We start from the raw sequence: 20,482 nt of genomic DNA on the forward strand, positions 1-20,482 counted from the left end.
AAACTATCTCTAAAAATAGATGCTTTCCTTAATATTTAAAATAAATACCACTAAATAAAAATTATGTGCAACATGTACAAACCATTTGTAAGGAATAAACTTAAATCATCAATAAGCAAATGAAAAAAATTCAATCTGATTATTAAAGAAATTCAGCTAAAATAATAATAATTTTTTATTTATCAAATTGCCAAATATACATTTTCATAGCTATTAATCCCATTGTTATTTAGCTGACATGTGTTGCGTGCTTTCTGTATATTAGGCACTGTTTTAAACATTCAATATCCTCTTTAATCTTTCCAGCAATCCTATAAGTAGATACCATTCCTTCAGTCTCTATTTATAGAACAGAAGCTGAGACAGGTTAAGGTAGTTAGTCGCCTTAATAAGTAGTAGAGTCAGGAGTTTATGCTAGGAATTCTGACATCAGAGGCCACACATGTTATCAAGACTTATTTGTGCTCCTAGTATTGGCAAGAGTATGAAAACAGGTTGTTGGAGGAAAAGTAGTGTGGCAGCATATTTCTAGGGAGCAATTTCACAAAATATCCCCCAAAACATTAAAACTTTTCATCCTTTTTTTTTGTATATAAAATTCTATTGCTACAAATTTACTCAAGGTTTGGATTCAGATCTGTGTATTTAGTCACATGGAATTCCAGCACGACTTTTTTTTTTATAGTATCAGAAAATTAACAGAAAAGAAAAAGATTAAATTGCTGCTAATGGAGTAAATTATTTGTGACATATGCATGGAATGGAATATCTTTTAGGAATGAAATTCACTGTTTATGATGAATAGCTATTGATAGATATAATAAGTGTAAAAATATTATAAAACAATATATATAACATGAATTTTGGTTTTCCATCCAGATCAACTCTCCATCCTCCTCCTCTTTCATCTTGCTCTCTTCCCCTGGAGGTTGATATGAGTGGACTGTATCAACAGTGTTCCTGTCTCTGCAAACTTTGGACTTGATAGGTTTGGGGATCCTAGTGTCTAAGGAAAGAAAGCTTCCTCTAGGGAAAATGGTCATGATTCCAGTGAATTCTCTCACTTATTTGAATTCTGAAAAATAAAAGAAAAGAAGCCTAAGAAGGAGAGAGGATATTGCACGGACCATGATAATTGACCTCACTTACCATTAAGGAAATTGGTTTTCAGCTACATAATGAGAGCAAAGAGGAGTCTGGAATCTAGTGATTTTGCTGGAGCATCTTTGAATACTTATATCCTCAATAGTAATGTTCAATGAAAAGTTATTCAACCAAATAAATATAAAGAAGAAATACTCAGATTTTGTGGGTGAGATGTTTGGATCCCTCCTATAAGATAAAGTAACCCATTTAGCCAACGTGCTGGCAGAAGTAAAGGAGAAAAACCAGTTGTGGAAGGGAGCAGTTATGTTTACTAGGGTAGGTGTGAAGAACTACAGAAATGGAGCTAGAGCAAATCTCTTTTATGTCATCTAGTCATTTTCTTTTTCTTTCCCACTTTTCTTTATCTTATATATACAATACCAGTGATGCTTAACATTTTAGGTTTCAAGTGAGCATATGACCAAATTGTCATCACTCCATGAAGACATAATTGTTTGAGATTTTTGCATCCTGTGTGTTGGGAGTATTAACATTTCACATGGACAAAGACAAGAGTGGATTCTGATTATCAAATAGGATTGGATTGATAGTTCAAATAGACTGGAAGAATTGAAGATTAGAGAAGCACAGGGATCACTTTTTCCCAGAAAAAATAGTAGAGGACAGATGGAGACAGTCTGGTGGGCTGCTCAGGGGTCAGGACACCTGGGGATGGTGAGACACTACCCAGAAGACAGAGGGGCAAAGGAAAGGAGTTTCAGTTCACTGGGAAAATCCCATTAGTAAAGTTGCAGCAGCAGCAGCTGGTGCCCATCCCCCTACCTTCAGAGCAAACAGCATTCTCTGGACTGCTGAAGCTGTGGACTGCAGCAGCTGTGGACTGCAGTGGCTGTGAACTGAGGGCATTATAGGGGTCCCCAAGAAAGGGGAGAGGGAGCAATACAGGCTACAGCAAATTTGGATTTTGACCAGGGAACTTGGTATGCTCCATTGGAGGGGTTGCACAATTCCAGGCTGGGGGTGTGGAGGCCTGATATTGTTTGCCCTGAATGCTGCAGGAAGGTAAAGATAATTTGCTTTCTCAAAGACCCTCTCTACTGCCTTGGGCTGGTTGCTGAGGAGGCAGAGGAAGGAAGGTTGTGGCTGGCCAAGGGAGTAGAACAGTTTCTGAGAAAGTTTGTTTGTAAGGCCTGGCCAGCCCGGAGGGCATGGCTTCTGTACCACCCACCACAGAGTTACACTGAATGCATTCCCCATTGCACCTGGGGTCCAAGCTGAGAGGTCTACCAAAGAAGGCCATCTGCTAGCAATCCAGAAAAGTGCACAAAAAAGGAATAAATAAATAAATAAATAAATGAAAGAAAGAAAGGGCATTCAGGTTCCTTTATTGCCCTCCTCTCCTAGACTCTTGGAAATGGCCTGTACCCCATTACTGGGTCCTTAGCCCTGTTTTGGGCAGTTAAACCAGGTCAATCCTAAATATCTAGAACGAGTTGAACCAAGAGTGAAAGAACAGTAGTAGCACACAGCTCCTTAACAGTAAATCCCTAGGAAAGAGAGAGAGAGTCCAGATATCTCTTAATTTATTCTCTAGATCCATCCTTCCTCTTTCTATACCTGTGGACTACATATGAAGGGCTCCATCTCTGTGTGATTCTGTTTGGGTGTACCCAGTGGAGAACCCTTGAAGGAGATCGTGTGAGTCAGCATGCTAATTCTCCTGTCTTCCTCCTTTCAAAGATCCCTTGGACTGGTGGTATCCTTTGAGCATGGTCATGTTTCCTAACAAGACAAATGACTCTACACAACTCTCTCTCCTTCTATGTTCCAGAAACATGTCACTGTTTTCATTCTTTGTACTTACAGCTGGTAACAGTTCACTGTAGTGATTTGAAGTTATGTACCCTAGAAAGACAATTCTTGAAACTAAATTCTTTTTTGTATGTATGAACCCATAATAAGAAGTTCTGTATGAGGTTTCTTCACTAAAGATGTGGCCCAAGTCAATCAAGGTGGGTCTTAATCCTTTTACTGGAGTCCTTTATAAGCAGAATGAAATTCAGACAGAATGAGAAAGCCACAAAGGGAGTAGCGAGAAGGAGAAAGTCATTGGAACCTGGAAGAGAAGGGAGAAGCCAGGAGAGGCTGCCATGTGCATTGCCATATGACAGAGAAGCCAAGTATCAAGGATCGCTGGCAGCCAGCCCCAGAACACCAGTCTTTGAGAAACAGGGATCACCTTGATGACGCCTTGACTTGGACTTCTCCTGGCCTCACAACAGTGAGCCAATAAATTTCTATTGTTTAAGACAATCCATTGAATAGTATTTGCTTTATGAATGAGGAAACTAAAACACAGAGTTGTGAGTTACTATACACTCTATATTTATAACTTTGTGACTTCCCTTCTTTTAAAATAAACCACCTCAAATTATCCGAGTCCATTGGGTATTCAAACTTGGAATGATATATAAAAGAGGTTAAGTAAAACCTCTATAGTTCTGACTTTGAATTTAAAATATACTTATGAACTCATAATTTTTAAAAACTTTATATATCTATATATCCATTTATTTATTTAGTTTTGCTCACTGAAAATGTCTAGAGATAGTGACTCACCCAGTAACAATGTGCATACCCATCATCCAGATTGTGCTTTTGGAGTAAAGGCTGATAACAGGTCAGAAGCAGGAAATGTGAAAGAAGACTCTGAAACATCTTGCCATACCAGATAGCACGGATGCTCTCAAGGACTACTGGCACAAATAGTACAATTTCAACTTTGATAAGTGGTAAACATTGCAATTGATCTAAGCTTGTTAAATATGTATAAACAAGCAAGTTTGTAAAATAACATATTAAATAAAACTCAGTCATAATACCTACATATTGCTGATAACAGAGAACTGGGTAAATCAAAGGAAAGAAACATTTATCCTGCCTTTCTATATGAACTATAATGTTGGATAAACAACTAATAGGTGAGGGTGGTGTTTCTGCAAAATTTCATAGTTTTGACTATTTAAAAATACTTATAATTCACAGAACATACTTGTATAAGTTTTTTATTTTATTTTAAAATTTTAAGGCCAAGGGAATGATACAACCAGAGAAAGAAAGCACAGGCAAATATTGGGGGCCCAAAAGATATCCAGGGGTCTGCTCTCCATGGTTCTTATCCATATATGGATGTACTTCATTTCTTGATTGATCTATCGATTCTGTGAAATAATTCCTGGCTTTCTCATTGGTTCTACCAGTTGAAAACCATCAGTAAATAAGTTGTCCCTGTGTGTTGCACTCACTAGGGAAATTTTGGATTTTAAGCAGAATATTAAAAATCCTACTGTACTTATCTTGGTTAAAAGTCAAAACCAGGGACAACCAGCAAGATGTTGGTGGAGTAAGGAGCTCCTAGAGTCACCTCCTGCTACAGGGCAATTAGTAATCACCCAGAGATATCTGAAGCACCTGTTTGGGGGTTCCAGGAGACCAGAAGAGCATCTTGCAACATCCTTGAAGGAATGGAAGGAGGAGACTGCCCATCTGCAGAGACTTGTAAGTAGAGCATTCCACATCACAGAGGTTGGTGCCCATCCTCCACTAGTGGCACAAGGCACCTTGGCAGCTATTCCACAGCTGGAATTGGAAGCTTCACTTCCCAAAAATGAGGAGGAAGAGACAGTTGGACACCAACTTCAGCTACTGATTAGAAAATTCAATGGGTTAAAGTATAATCCTAAGAACAGCTAAAGTTTGAACCTGTCCAAGTCAGAAAGGGTCTGGTAGCTGCCATCTTAACTTAGCACCTGACATGAGGGGAAGCAGGGTGGACTGAAAATCACAGTGCTGGTAGTGACTGGATTCTTTCCAACCAGGCCAGATGACAGCTCTAGCATAAGCCCTAGTCCCACCTCCAGAAGTAAGGAAGCTGGGAGAACCTGCGCCAAGCTCTGCAGGAAATTACAGGCCATGCCACAGAGGCCAGCGATCATACTACTTTGACAGGACAAACCACCCCAGGAGCTATTCTGTGGCTGGAATTGGAAGACTCATTTCCGAAGAACAGAGGAGGAAGAGATGGTTGGCCACTGATTTACCATATTGATTAGTAGATTTGGTTGGCTAAAGTATAACCTAAGAACAGCTAAAGTTTGAACTTGTACAAGTTGGAAAGAGGCTGGTAGCCACCATTTTGACTCTGCCCCCAGCATGAAGGGAAGCCAGGCTGACCAAAAATCACAGTGATGGTAGGAACTAGTTTCTTTCACCCAGATCAGCCTGCAGCCCTAGGCTTGTCTTCAGTCCCACCTCTGGCAGGGAGGAAGCTGGTGGGCCCTGCACCAGCCTATCCAGGTAACTGCAGGTACCTTTGGTTGGCACAAACTGAATAATCAGGAGTCTACTGGGGCACTGTGGTCATCTTCGAACTGAATGGCATAGATTGCTGCCCACACCTGCAGCTCCATCCCTGCCCCAGGCAGGGGAGTAAGGGGCATGAAGCTTCATCAGTCTCTCTGGGTAATGACAGTCTAGGCCTGCATAAGTTGAATTATTCCACACAGCTGTGACTCTGCCCCCATTCCTGGCAAAGGAGATAGTTGGGCAAAGATTCATCAGTCCCTGGGGCAGTGAGGGCAGATTGAGCCTCCACAGCTTATAGCAACAACTATATCCTTGGCTCCTACTGCACAACCAGCAAGGGAGAAAGGGCAAGAAGCCCTAAACTAAAGAGAAAACCTGCATCCAGAATAAATACTCTAGTAAGCCAGATGCCAAGACACCAACAAAATATTACAATCCACACCAAAAAGCAGGAAGATATGGCCCAGTTAAAGAAACAAGATAAGCCTCCAGATGACATAAAGGAGTTGAGACAACTAATCATAGATGTTCAAACAAATCTTCTTAGTAAATTCAATAAGATGGCTAAAAAGATGAAGCATATTATGAAGACATTGGATGAGCACAAAGAAGCATTTGAAAGCATGCATAGAAAAATAGCAGATCTTATGGGAATGAAAAGCACAATAAATGAAATTAAAAATAGAGTGGAATCATATAATAGAAGATTTGAGGAGGCAGAAGAAAGGACGGTGAGCTTGAAGAAATGGCCTTTGAAAGTGAGCATGCAAAAGAATAGATGAAGAAAAGAATGGAAAAAAAATTGAACAAGGTCTCAGAGAACTAACTGACAGGAAAAGACATGCAAACACATGTGTCATGGGTGTCCCAGAAGGAGAAGAGAAGGGAAAAGGGGCAGAAGGAATATTTGAAGAAATAATGGTAGAAAATTTCCCAATCCTATTGAAGGACATGGATATCCATGTCCAAGAAGCACAACATACTCCCACCTGAAAAAATTCAAATAGACCAACTCTGAGACACATACTAATCAGAATATCAAATGCTGAAGAAAAGAGAGAATTCTGAGAACAGCAAGAGAAAAGCAATGCATAACATATAAGGGATACCAAATAAGATTAAGTGCTGATTTCTCCCCAGAAACCTTGGAGGAAAGAGGACAGTGGTATAATATAGTTAAGATATTGGAAGAGAAAAACTTCCAGCCAAGAATCTTATATCCAGCAAGATTTTCTTTCAAAAATGAGGGTGAAATTAGAATATTCACAGATAAACAGAAACTGAGAGAGTTTTTAACCAAGAGACTGGATTTTCAGAAAATACTAAAGGGTGGGCTAGAGCCTGAAAAGACAGGAGAGAGAGGCCTGGAAGAGAGTCTAGAAATGAAGATTATATCAATAAAAGTAACTAAAAGTGTCAAAAGAGTGGTGAAAATAAAATATGACAGATAAAACCCAAATATTCAGGAATAAACTTAACCAACCGTGTAAAGCACTTGTATTCAAAAAACTAAAATTCAGTGTTAAAAGAAATAAAAAAGACCTAATAATTGGAAGAACAGTCCATGCTTGTGATTTGGAAGACTAAATATCGTTAAGATGTTAATTCTACTCAAATTGATATACATATTCAATGCAATCCTGATAAAAATTCCACCAGCATATTTAAATAAATGAAAACCTGAGTATCAAATTTATTTCGAAGGGTAAGGGGTCCTGAATAGCCAGAAACATATTAAAAAGGAAAAGCAAAGTTGGAGGACTCTCATCTTCAGATTTTAAATCATATCACCTAGCTACAATGGTAAAAAGTATGGTACTGACATAAAGTCAGATGAATAGACCAATGGAACCAAATTGATGATTCAGAAACAGATCCTCACATGTATGGTCAAGTGATTTTTGACTAACCTGTCGAACCCACCCAGCTCAAGCAGAACAGTTCATTCATCAAATAGTGCTGATAGAACTGGATATCCTTAGCCAAAAGAAGGAAAGAGAAGCCCTATCTCATACCTTACCTAAAAATTAACTCAAAATGGATAAAAAGCCTAAATATAAAAACAAGAACCATAAAGCTTCTAGAAGAAAATGTAGGAAAATATCTTCAAGACCTGGTGGTAGGTGGTAGATTTTTAAAGAGGAGGAATGAGATGAACTACTGGTGTTTAATGTCTGTAGAAGTTTTAATTAGCTTTACTGTAAAAGTGTGGAAATGTATAGAGTGGATGGTAACACATAGAGAGTAACAGCTAGTTCATAAATGGGGATATGGCTGAAAATAGTAGTCTAGGGATATAAATGCCAATTGACAGAACAGTAGAGAATAAGAATTGAATAGCACAGTAAACCCAGAGGTGGATGAGAACTGTTGTTGACGGTACAGATGCAAGAGTGTCCATTGTTAGCTAGAGCAAATGTACATTACTATTGCATGGTGGTGGGAATGTGGAGAAGCATGGGAAAAATACAGCTGGAGTGACCTATGGACTGTGGTTAGCAGTAATAATGTACAATGCTTGCATCTATGCCAAAGATGTACTGTGTTGATAATGGGGCAGTATGTGAAATGTGTGCCAATTGTTCACTATGGATGTGGTAACAATCGTATGGTATTATTTTATAATTTGTAACAAATTATATGTCCACCACAGTCTGGTGTGTTGATAGAGGGGTATTGTTTCAGACTTCTGCACAGGTGCACAATTGTTTTGTAAGTTTACAACTTCTGTCATAAAAATATATTTAGAAAATAATAATAGGGTGGGTTGAGGGAAAATACACCAAATGTAAGATAAGGACTATAATTAGTAAGATTTTGATAACATTCTTTCATAATTTGTGAAAAATGTCTCATGACAATGCAAGGTGTTAGGACCCTTGTATGATGTTATGTATGTTTGCTTTGTAAGTTCACAACTTTTACTTTAAACTTATTGTTTATGCATGTTCATATATAAATGATATAAGGATAATAATAATAGGGTGGTTTGGAGAAAAAATACTTTGGTAAGTAAGGTTTTTTTTGTAAAGATTTATCTATCTATTTATTTATTTCTCTTCCTTTCTCGGCCCCCCCCAGGTTGTCTGCTCTCTGCGTCCATTCGCTGTGTGTTCTTCTGTGACCGCTTCTATTCTTATCAGCGGCACCGGGAATCTGTGTTTCTTTTTGTTGCATCATCTTGTGTCAGTTCTCCATGTGAGCGGTGCCATTCTTGGGCAGGCTGCACTTTCTTTTGTGCGGGGCGGCTCTCATTATGGGATGCACTCCTTGTGCATGGGGCTCCCCTACACGGGGGACACCCCTGTGTGGCACGGCACTCCTTGCGTGCATCAGCACTGCACGTGGGCCAGCAACATGGGTCAAGGAGGCCCAGGGTTTGAACCATGGACCTCCCATGTGGCAGGTAGATGCCCTATCCATTGGGCCAAGTCTGCTTCCCAATAATGTTATTTTGATGATGTTCTTTAATCATTAGTTAAAAATGTTTAACAACAATGCAAGGTATTGGTGGTAGGGTGAGGTATGAGAGTCCTGTATTGAGGGGAGGCTATCTAGGCGAGCTGCGGTGGGCCAAGGGAACTGGTAGAACGGACGGGCTTCCTGCTCTCCGCAGGGGCATGGGCGAGTCCCGCCCTCCCTGTCTGGCGAATGGGCCGCCCGCTCTTCGCCGAGGTACGGGCGAGCCACGCCCTCTCGACCGTTCCTGCCTAACCGCCGAGCCCGACCTACTGCCTCCCTCTCTTCCCCCTCGCCGGGGCCATGCCATCCAACGACCACCGGCCAATCCCCGCTGGCCAACTTTCACATCGCCTAACTCCCACCAGCCCCAACCGACCAATGCCCCACACGCCGTCTCCTGCCTGCCCTGTCCCCTCACCCCACAATATATATTGTCCAGCACTTCCTGAAAAAGCGGACTGCACATTGCCACCACTTGCTGTCTCCGCAGCATTCTTCACACCCGCTGTGCGTCCGTCTAGCCCCTCGTCCCAAGCAGCCTGGGCAAAGCCAAAGGAACCCCCAACTTCAAATGGCGCCCAACCTGGGGCAGGTAAGGACCCCCGTCTCCTCCGCCTAACCGCCGTTAGAGGAGACCCCACCGTCTGCCTTTGGCGGACCCCCGTCTCCTCTGCCTAACCGCCGTTAGAGGAGACCCCACCGTCTGCCTTTGGTGGACCCCCATCTCCTCCCCCTAACTGCCGTTGGAGGAGACCCCACCGTCTGCCTTTGGCGGACCCCCTCGACCCGCCCCGATCAGGCGAGGTCTCTTCCGCCTGGCGCTCCGCGCAGGCCCCTTCGTCCTCCGTCTCCAGAGGACTCTGGCGCACGGCAGCTCCAGCCTCTCAACCCCAGCTGCCACCACGAACTCCCCTAAGAACCCCTCTTTTCGCTGCCTTGCTCCATAACTTGGCGGCCCCTAAGAACCCCTCTCTTCACCACCTTGCTCCATAACTTGGCGGCCCCCCAACCTCGGCGCCTGTCCCCCACCCTCTAACTTACAGCGTCCGGACACGGGAGCCGACCCGCAATTCCTGAGTGACCCCATACGATCAAAGGCGGTCTGGGGGGTCCCTGCACAGGGGCCCTCTTCCATGTCGGGGGATTATACTGACCTGCTACGGTCAAGAGGCACCTAGGATTCCCGCGGAGTCAACTCTCTCCCTTTTGCCGGCGCTGGCCACACCTCTCTCCACCTCTCTTGGCGGATGAACCCCCACAACTTCTTCCCTTGCCTCCTTCTCTCCCCTCTTTGCGCCCTCGCCCTCACAGCTCTCCTCTGCCGCTCCAACCCCTGCCTGGCATTCCTCTTTTTCCTTGCAGTGCTAATCGCCCTCCCCCTGCTCACCCTCCTTTTGCTCGGCGAGCTCTCACTATAAGTCATGGGAACCTCTCTTTCGCACAAGCAGGCGCCTCAAGTCCGCGCCCTGTCGGCCCTACTTGACTATCACCAATGCAAGGTCTCCGTCCTGCAGCTGCAATCCTTCTGGGACCTCCTTCTCCCCTTTAATCCCTGGCTCGCGACTGCTAACCTTTGGGACCCAGACACTTACCGGCTCCTAGTCGATCGAGTAGTGGCAGCTACGCAACACGACAATAAGCGTTTCCCCCGGGGCCTTATTCCCGCTCTCATTATGCTTCAGTCCTGCCTCCAAGGGGTGCGTCCCCCCGAGGCCTTTGTTGCCGAGGAGGAAGACAGCACTCCCGCCGCGCCCAGCCCTTGACTCCGTCTAGGCATGCGCTCAGTTGGAGCAAGTGCTAGAACAAAGCCCGCCAGACCAAAATGGCAAACAGGGCCCGCTTGGCCAAAATGGCGAACTTCCGCCTTCTTCCTCTGCGAGCGGCTCGCCAAAACCGCGGGGCCACATACAGCTCCAGTACCCGGATATCTCCGAGGCGGGGCTTCCTAACAAAGGAGAAGTGGGCGCGGCTCCCCCTCCACTGCTTTATGGGACTGCCTCCATCCCACCCGGCACACCCCCAGCGCCTGCGCCATCCGGCTGGGGCGAAATCCCTCCCTCCCCTTCCGCCCCTGCCCCTTGGGATCCGCCCGCTTCTGCGTCATCGGAGGGGCGGGCCTCACTTGCAGCTTCTGACCCCTGGGCTCCGCCTCCCCACAGCACTTCCTCTCTCGCCCCCCCCACTTCCCTTCCGCTCACCTGCATGCCGCCTCTCAGCACCTCCCCCTCTCCCCAACCCCGCCCTCTATTTTCCCCATCAATGTTACACGGTCTCGCAACCGGCCACTGGCCTGGTACCCCCAAGACCCCGAGACCGTCAAGCACCTTCGCAAGGCTGTTAAGGAGGACGGGCTCCACAGTCCTCATGCCAAGCAGCTCCTGGAGGATCTCTCAGGGGAGCTTAATATCCCATATGATTGGTTCTCTCTTGCCCGCGCCATCCTCACCCCGGGGCAATACGTTACCTGGCGGGCTCACTTTCAGGATCAGGTTGAACAGCAGGCCGCTGAGAACCAGCGTGCAGGGGTCCCTGGCACCTTGCCAGCATTCATGGGTACTGACACCTATGCCAACCCTGCCGTCTATGATCATGCGCCCCTGCACTTTTGGGGCCAGCTGCGCACCTGTGCCATGAAAGCCTTTTCAGAGTCCGCCAACCCGGCAGGCCAAACCTTTGCCAAACTCACCCAAAAGGCCGGGGAAGATTTTGCCTCTTTTGTCTCTCGAGTCCAAGAGGCCTGCGAACATAAGGTTGAGGACCCCCAGGCACGGATTGCCCTGGCCAAGGAACTTGTACGGCAAGGAGCCAATCCCGCCTGTCAGCAGGCCTTGCTCCCCGTCCGTGACAAAGATCTTCATGACTGGGTCCTAGCTTGTTGAGATCTTGACCCCTCCCCACAGGCTATCCGCGCCTTAACCGAGTCCTTGCAAAAAGGCACCGAGACCATGGCCTCCTCCTTGGCCTCCTCCCTCGCGCAAGCTCTAGCCATTACTGCTGGCTGCTTCAGATGCGGCCAAGCCGGCCACTTTGCGGGAGACTGCCCCAATCCCGCCCCGCCTCCTACCAGGGGCAACAGGGGCCCTGGGGGCCCGCGCCCCGGCCGACCCGCCACCCCCTGCCCCCGCTGTGGCCGCGGCTACCACTGGGCCTGAGAGTGCCGCGTAACCCCCCTCCAGCCTGCACCACCTTTAAACTCCCAGCGGGGCAGGTCTCAGCCCCAACACCAAGAGACCACTGCGCGGCCTCCAAAGCCCTGATGTGGGCGCTCCCCATCGGAAATGACCGCCCAACGCTAGCGCTCAAAGTAGATGGGCAATGGTTTCACGGTACCCTGGACTCAGGAGCGGAAGTTTCCTGCTTCCCCTCCCTCTATGAAAATTACTGGTACCTAGTGGACAGCCCCCCCATCCAAGGGGCCACAGGGGCCACCGCCTCTAAGCAGGCGCGTGATACCCTCACCTGGGAGGATGAGGAGGGACATTCTGGCACCTTTCGGCCCCTCTTCCTCCCCATGCTCCCCACTGTCCTTTGGGGGAGAGATGTCCTCTCACAGGCTGGAGCGTCCATCACCACGGCCCCCCCCAATAGAATGGGCCACTGCTCGCGGCACTCGTCCAAAACCCACCCCTCCGCAGTGGGACACAGAGGAGCCTATATGGGTTGAGCAGTGGCCTTTACCGCCCCACAAGCTCGAAGCTTTATCGCTTCTAGTACAAGAACAATTGGAAAAGGGGCACATAGAGCCTTCCACCAGCCCCTACAATTCGCCTGTCTTTGTTATTCATAAGAAATCCACAGGCAAATACCGGCTTTTACATGACCTCAGGGAGATTAACAAACACATTATTCCCATGGGTTCCACGCAGCCCGGTTTACCTCACCCGTCAGCCATCCCTGCACACTATCATATACTCGTCCTAGACATCAAGGATTGTTTCTTCTTCATCCCATTACACCCTAGGGACAGGCCCAAGTTCGCCTTCACGGTGCCCCTGGGCAACCACAGGGGGGCTAACCCCCGCTATCAATGGCGCGTCCTTCCACAAGGCACGCGCAACAGCCCCACCATCTGTCAGAATTTTGTCAAATACGCAGTTGCCCCGCTTCGGCCAGAGGCATATATCATCCACTATATGGACAATATCCTCCTAGCCCATCAGGACGCAGAACATCTACAAACTGTTATGACTAAACTCATTGATAACCTGTTGGCACTAGGCCTCACCGTCAGCAGGGAAAAGGTCCAACATGCACCCCCGTTTACATTTCTGGGGTTCCGTATATCCTCTCATGTGCAGCCCACCGCCCCGCAACTGCGCGTACCCGATCGCTTGTCGCTAGCCGAGCTGCAACAACTGTGCGGCAATATTAATTGGGTTCGCACTGCTATCCCAATCACCACCGCCCAACTCGAGCTGCTGTTCTCCCTCCTCAGGCAGCCAGGACCTATGACATCCGCAGCTGCCCGGAGCATCAAGCTCTGGCCGGAGGCTAGGGGCGCTATTAAGTTAGTCAATGAGGCTCTAACCAGCATGTCTCTACAGAGGCATGACCCCCAGTAAGCCCATCTTGGCCCTTGTACTCCACACCCCCGGAATGCCTACCGGCGTCCTCTGGCAAGAGGGTCCACTCCAATGGGTGCACTTATCCAAGAGCCGACTTCCCAAAATTTGCCGCTGCACCCATGCCTGGCTCAGCCTGGCACATGACCTCCTAACACTCAGCCTCCACACCTACAATACCTCACCCTCCACCATAGTCTGGCCCCTCACAGCGCAAGGGTTCAGCCTGCTTCTTCAAGAGGATCCTTCAGCTCAAATCCTCTTGTCACGCTTCCAGGGGTCCTTTGATAACCACTACCCCTCCCACAAACTCCTCCAGGGACTTACTCATACGCCCTTGGCAGCCCAGCAGCACTCTTTCCCTTCCTCTACGCTGCTGCCTCACTGTACCACGGCCTTTACCGACGCCTCTAAAACTAAGTTTGCGTTTGTTGCCTATGTCAAGCGCCAAAACCAGCCCATTAGGCGAGTCTTTACTAACCCTCACTCGGTACAGGCAGGCGAACTCTCGGCAGTTGTCGCCTGCCTCCAGGCCTTTGCAGACCAGTCCCTTAACATCTTCACAGACAGCTTATATACGCTGCAGGTATGCAAGTCCCTCGCCTATGCGGTATTCTTCCTGAGAGATACACCCATTGACACGGCCCTCGCCATGCTCCAGTGCCTCCTTGAAGGGAGGTCCCACCCCTGGTACATTGCTCACGTTTGGAGTCACACAGCCCTGCCTGGCCCTTTGGCCGCGGGCAACGCGGAGGCCGATCGGGCGGTCTCTGCCTTTGCCCTCGCCGCCGCTGGGGATCATATTAACCAGGCTAAGTCCCTACACGCCCGTTTTCATTTCTCGGCCGCCTCGCTGAGGCATCTACTGCCAGACTTACCTATTGAAACGTGCAAGCACCTCCTGCGCTCATGTCAGACCTGTGCGCCGTTCCTTCCGCTTGGGCCCTTGCAGCCTCAAGGAGTAAACCCCCGAGGTCTAAAACCCAACTGTCGGTGGCAAATGGACGTCACCCACGTCCCCTCATTTGGGAGGCTCAAATATGTCCACGTCGCTATTGACACTTACTCACACCTCACCTATGCGGCCGCCCTCCCAGGAGAATCAGCCAAATACTGCATCAAGGCCCTTCGACAGGCCATCCTGTTCATGGGCGTCCCCTGGGATCTAAAAACTGATAATGGGCCCGCATACCACAGCAGCAGCTTAAAATTATTCCTGCAAGCCTATAACATCACGCACCATTTTGGCATTCCTTACAACCCACAGGGGCAAGCGCTCGTTGAAAATACGCACCGCCGCCTAAAAACCCAAATAGAGAAAGAGAAGGCAATTGCCCCCCAAAATTCTGCAGATGAAATCATTACAACATGCCTCATCCACCTAAACCTTCTAACCTTCGACAGCAAGGGCCTCTCGCCCACCCATAAGCACTGGGGGCCATCTTATCTGCCCACCCCCATGCCCATGGTCTATTGGAAAGACCCAGAGAAGAACACATGGGAAGGGCCATGCCCCCTCCTTACCCAAGGGAGAGGTTTTGCTTGTGTCTTTCCAGAAACCGCCTCACAGCCAATCTGGATCCCCGGACGCAACATCCGGCCCGCCACCACCGCCCGCAATGACACGACGAGACAAGCGCAAGCTGCGGTTCCTTGCCCATCGGGTGTCCAAGATGACGCTGAGCGAAAAGACCTCTCCAATCGCCCCAACCAATGACCCCCAACTCTTGCAGCTAATCCGGCTCTACCACCGAGCCTGTGACATCTCAGGCCACACCCCCCCCCCCACCGGGTACTCCTCCACTTAAATCTTTGCTCCTCTTAATGCTCGCGCTCCTATCCAACCCTGCACCTGTCCTCTCTAACCCATCACACCAACCCTTTAGTTGGACATTGAGCCTCTGGCAACAGGAGAAATTACTTCAATACAAGGTCACCTCCACCTCCCCTATCTTCTCTGTTCACCTTTGCCGCCTTACAGGCCAAAGTCCCAATTGTTACCCGGGATGCCAGGGACAGGGCTGCTATGGCGGCAGGGGAGGTGCTGTCCCAGGCCCCGGGGGACCTCCAATTTCAGGCTACTATATCTGTCCTTCTTCAGCAAGCTCCTCCTCCTGTTCCTGCCATGACTCTGCACACTATTATTGCCCCTCCTGGGGGTGCGAAGCCCCGAATAATGACCCCAACCTTAAGTTACTCAGTCGTCAACTCTCCCCGCAGCAAACCAACGTCACCCTACAAGTAAAAAATCCCAGTGACATCCAATGGCTTGCTGGCCGCACATGGGGAATACGGCTCTACATGAATGGGCATGACGCTGGTGCCTTCTTTCTTATAAGAAAAAGCCCGGCCATCTCCTCACCGTCCCCCATCCCAGTCGGCCCTAATTCTGTCCTCAACCCATTGCCTCATTATACTCGCCCTATCATTTCTCGTTCTAGCGTCTCCTCTCATGTCTCCTCTGACGCACCCTCACTGAGTCTGCATAACCCACTCATCGCCCTCCTTAATGCCTCATTTCTCTCTCTAAATTCTTCCAACCCCAATCTCACAAAAGATTGTGGTTATGCTACTCCTCCGCGGCACCATACTATGAGGCTATAGCCACCAATGCCTCTTACCAAACCTCCACAAGTAGCAATCCTGCCTCCTGCAGCTGGAATCAAATGAGAATAGGGCTGACAATTCGGTCAGTCTCTCAGAGCGGGCTTTGCATCACTAAGATCGGGGGTACTATAGTTTTTTCCATGAAAACTCTTTGCAATTTCACCGCTACCCCTGAAGCAACTGCCCAGTTCCTAATACCCCATAATGACACAAAATGGCTATGTTCCTCCACTGGCCTCACCCCATGTCTTAGTGTCCAAACCCTCAACTCTACCCGTGAAACCTGCATGCTCGCTATTATACTCCCCCGCATTTATTTTCACAATGATAACCAATTCTTTGACTCCTGGCAGCGCCACCTTCTACCAACCTACATACAGAAGAGAGAAATTATCACCGCCATTACAATTGCTTTACTTCTAGGTCTCGCTGGAGCTAGTACTGGGATTGCAGCCCTCACTACACAACAAACCTCCTTTTCCTCTATCAGGAGAGCCGTCGATGAAGACATAACTCATCTGGAAAGCTCCATTTCCCACTTAGAAAAATCCCTAAACTCTCTGTCCGAAGTAGTGCTCCAAAATCGCAGAGGTTTAGATCTCCTCTTCCTTAAAGAGGGAGGGCTCTGCGCAGCCTTAGGGGAAGAATATTGTTTTTATGTTAATCATTCCGGCCTCATTAGAGATAACATGGCCCAAGTGAGGGAGGGGCTAGCAAAACGTAAAAGAGAAAGAGAAACCCAAGGAGGCCTCTCCTGGGGATTCAATTGGATCCTCCCCTACATCCTCCCGATTTTGGGCCCCCTAATTATTCTCCTCTTCGCATTGGCAGTCGGACCATGGGCCATCAGAAGGATCGTCCAACTCGCCAAGGATCAGGCTAATGCAATTTTTAGCTCACACGTACAGGTCAACTATCAGCGACTCGCCACCACCGAGAACGCCCCCCCCATTTTGTCTTCCCGGCCTCCTCCCGCCCGTTCTCCCCGCAGGTGCCCTGCGCCTCCTGTAACCTCGGCCCCCCCTGCTGCCCTCACTCTCAAGCAGCTACAGCCCCGCTAAACCGTCCACAACACTGTGCGCTCCCATTTCCCCCAGCCCAAGGCCTACCCGCCTTTTAGCCCCCACTAACTTTTCAGGAGACGGATCTTCCAAAACTTCATTTGCCCTGGGCCCCGCCAATACCGCCGCTGCCCTCCAGAACCAAGCAGCCATTCGCCTGTCCCATCGCCGGACCACCTTCGAGCTGCGGACCTGCCCACCGGCTACCTGCTAGCCCCAGATTGCCACTATGCCCTCCCCCTCCCCCTCTTTCCTTTGCCCACCTCCCTGCCACTCTCCCGGCCTATTTTTATGTATAAGAGAGGGGGAATTGAGGGGAGGCTATCTAGGTGAGCTGCGGTGGGCCAAGGGAACTGGTAGAACGGACGGGCTTCCCGCTCTCCGCAGGGGCATGGGCGAGTCCCGCCCTCCCTGTCTGGGAACCGGCCACCCGCTCTTTGCCGAGGTACGGGCGAGCCACGCCCTCTCGACCGTTCCTGCCTAACCGCCGAGCCCGACCTACTGCCTCCCCCTCTTCCCCCCCGCCGGGGCCATGCCATCCAACGACCACCGGCCAATCCCTGCCGGCCAACTTTCACATCGCCTAACTCCCACCAGCCCCAACCGACCAATGCCCCACATGCCGTCTCCTGCCTGCCCCGTCCCCTCACCCCACAATATATATTGTCCAGCACTTCCTGAATAAAGCGGACTGCACATTGCCACCACTTGCTGTCTCCGCAGCATTCTTCGCGTCCGCTGTGCGTCCGTCTAGCCCCTCGTCTCAAGCAGCCTGGGCAAAGCCAAAGGAACCCCCAACTTCACTGAATGATGTTATATATGCTTTGTAAGTTCACAACTATTACTATACATTTATTGTTTATGTATGTTTATGTATGAGTGATATACTTCAATTTTAAAAAAGTCAAAACCAGGCATCCAGGCATTCCTAGAGATAAAGAGAGAGTTGTCTTAGGCTAGTGTAGACTAACTGTATCCCACAGAACTCCTTAAAAGTTTTTATTCAGCTAATAAATGAAAAGAAAATGACAGAATTGGAATATAGCCATTTTTAAAGCCCAATTATTTAATGGCATTGAGCATTAATAGCTGCAGACATCCCAAAAGAGACAAGACATTTCTTGAATCCCGATGAAAGAGCACAATGTCAAAGGGATCAGCCTTGAGATTTATCAGACCTCTGGATACAACTGCCAATTTTCAGGAAATATAGAGGACAGAGGAACATGCTAAATTGCACAAGGAGTTTGCAATTGGCAAATCCAGACTGACAAATTCAGGCAGAATGTTGTAGCTTTTAAGTTACTATGAGTTGTATGTTCTTCACCTGAAAAATTGTATAAAAAAAGGGATGGAATAAGGGAATGCAAAGAATTTTTTTAAGAGTTAAAAGGCATATTATATTAAAAAAGTCAGCAAGACTCTGCTATTGTGACCAGGGCTGCACATACACTTAGGTGATAAAACCATAAATAAATGCAGGGAAAGGGGGCTTCCAGTGAGATGCAGCACATGGATAGGATTCTGGGGTGGCAGGAAAGTGTTGTTTTTTGATCAGGTGAAGGTATCAAGGGTGTTTGCCTTATAATAGTCCACTAGCTATGCTTTTTTTTTTTTTTTTAAGTTTTCTGGATCTGTGTTTCATTTTATTACTAAAAGATAAAATAAAAATATTAGAGAGATTGGGGTCTTGAGTGCCAAGGTAAGAGGTTTGAATTTGATGTGATAAAGTGCAAACATTTACTGATATCTGTCACAGGAGTGGAATTTGGAGGAACTCTGAATCCCAAATGGTAATTTAAGAATAGCAGTATGAATAAAGCCATTTTTAGAGCCATGTGGTATTAAGTTGGTTATTCTTGAGGATTCTAGACTAAACTTCAATAAGAAACTGTGTTTCTTCAGACATCACAGACATGTTGTATGACAGTATTTGTGATAGCACCACAAAAAGAACTAGTTGGTTTGGGAGAGTGAGGGACCTTTGCATGCTGAGTGTGTTGTGATTCAGTGCCAGTGTGTCTTCTGGGTTCTTGTACTTGGCTATTGTAGTAATGGATGGTAGAATATGTCCACAGTGATCTTTGCCCCAATAAATATTTTATTTTTTAAAACAATTGCTGATCTTCCTTCTGTTTATTGGTACTGCAACACAATAGGTAATGATCTGGATTTTAGTTGAGAGGTATGATCTATTAAAATAGTTTGAGTAGTACACAAGCAAAATTAGTGTAGTTGTCAATGCATTTACTGAAAAAGAAAGTACTTTGGACCAGAAAACCAATGTGTAAATGATTTAGTATCATAGGATTTCTCCATGGTTTGAAATGGAAAGAGTAAGCTTGGGAAGAAGGAACAATGGTAGGAAGAAGCAAGCATTGCTGTAGAGATAAAAATAAAATTTCCTTGAACACTCGGTAGAGGATGGATAGAAGAGATAGCATCAGAGTATATAAGGTTTTTAGTCTTAAAGGTTAGGAGGACAAAAAAAATGTAGTCTAATGGTAATATTTATACGTGTGGAGATATTGAGAGAAAGTAGAGAGGGATGAAAGAGGGGAAAAAGGTAGATTTTTTTGTGAAGAAAATATAGCCCTAGCTTTTCCACTCTGAGCTTTAGAAGATGGAAAGCAACTCTTCCCAGCAACTAACTATATAACCACTAACATTCTTAAAAGTAGAAGTGTTTTGAACATTTCATAACTGTATTTTGACAAAAAACATACAGCTTCAATTTTTTATGAAATGGTGCACAATTTTTGAGGTAATAAGAGAAGCAAATAAGGTGCAGCCTGCCCAGGTCTACAGTGTTTCTGAACAAGAGCTGGGGCAAAAAAGAAATACAATTCTATGACAATGGTAAAATTGGAGTTACTTGAGTTATTACATTTTGGTAATCCCTTAGGCCAGAGTAAAAGTTGGTTAGACCTGACATATATGAAAATGAAAAGAAAAAAGTAAAAGCTAAATACCAGCCTAGATATGCTCGTGAGATGCTAAAAATGAATTTCAAATACTAAAAGCACTACATAAGACGAAACTATCAAAAAACTGCCAAGTTTGAGATTTAGAAATGTCACTCACTGACGCTGTTTCCAAACAAAAAGCTTTTATTCTTATGGCAGGTTTTCACAGCTCAACAGATAAGCTTGCGTTACATGTTTGCATGTTGCTTTTCAGAGAGCATTTTATAAAACAAGAAAGTCAGTGCATGCAAGGAATGAAGGAGTTAATGGGTTAAAAATTGTGTAAATGTTACTCCAGTAAAATTACAGCTTGTTCAGATGAATACTCTCCACTTCTCGTATGGCTTTAAAT

This window comes from Dasypus novemcinctus, chromosome 14, assembly GCF_030445035.2.
Source record: "Dasypus novemcinctus isolate mDasNov1 chromosome 14, mDasNov1.1.hap2, whole genome shotgun sequence".
NCBI classification, from domain to species: Eukaryota; Metazoa; Chordata; class Mammalia; order Cingulata; family Dasypodidae; genus Dasypus; species Dasypus novemcinctus.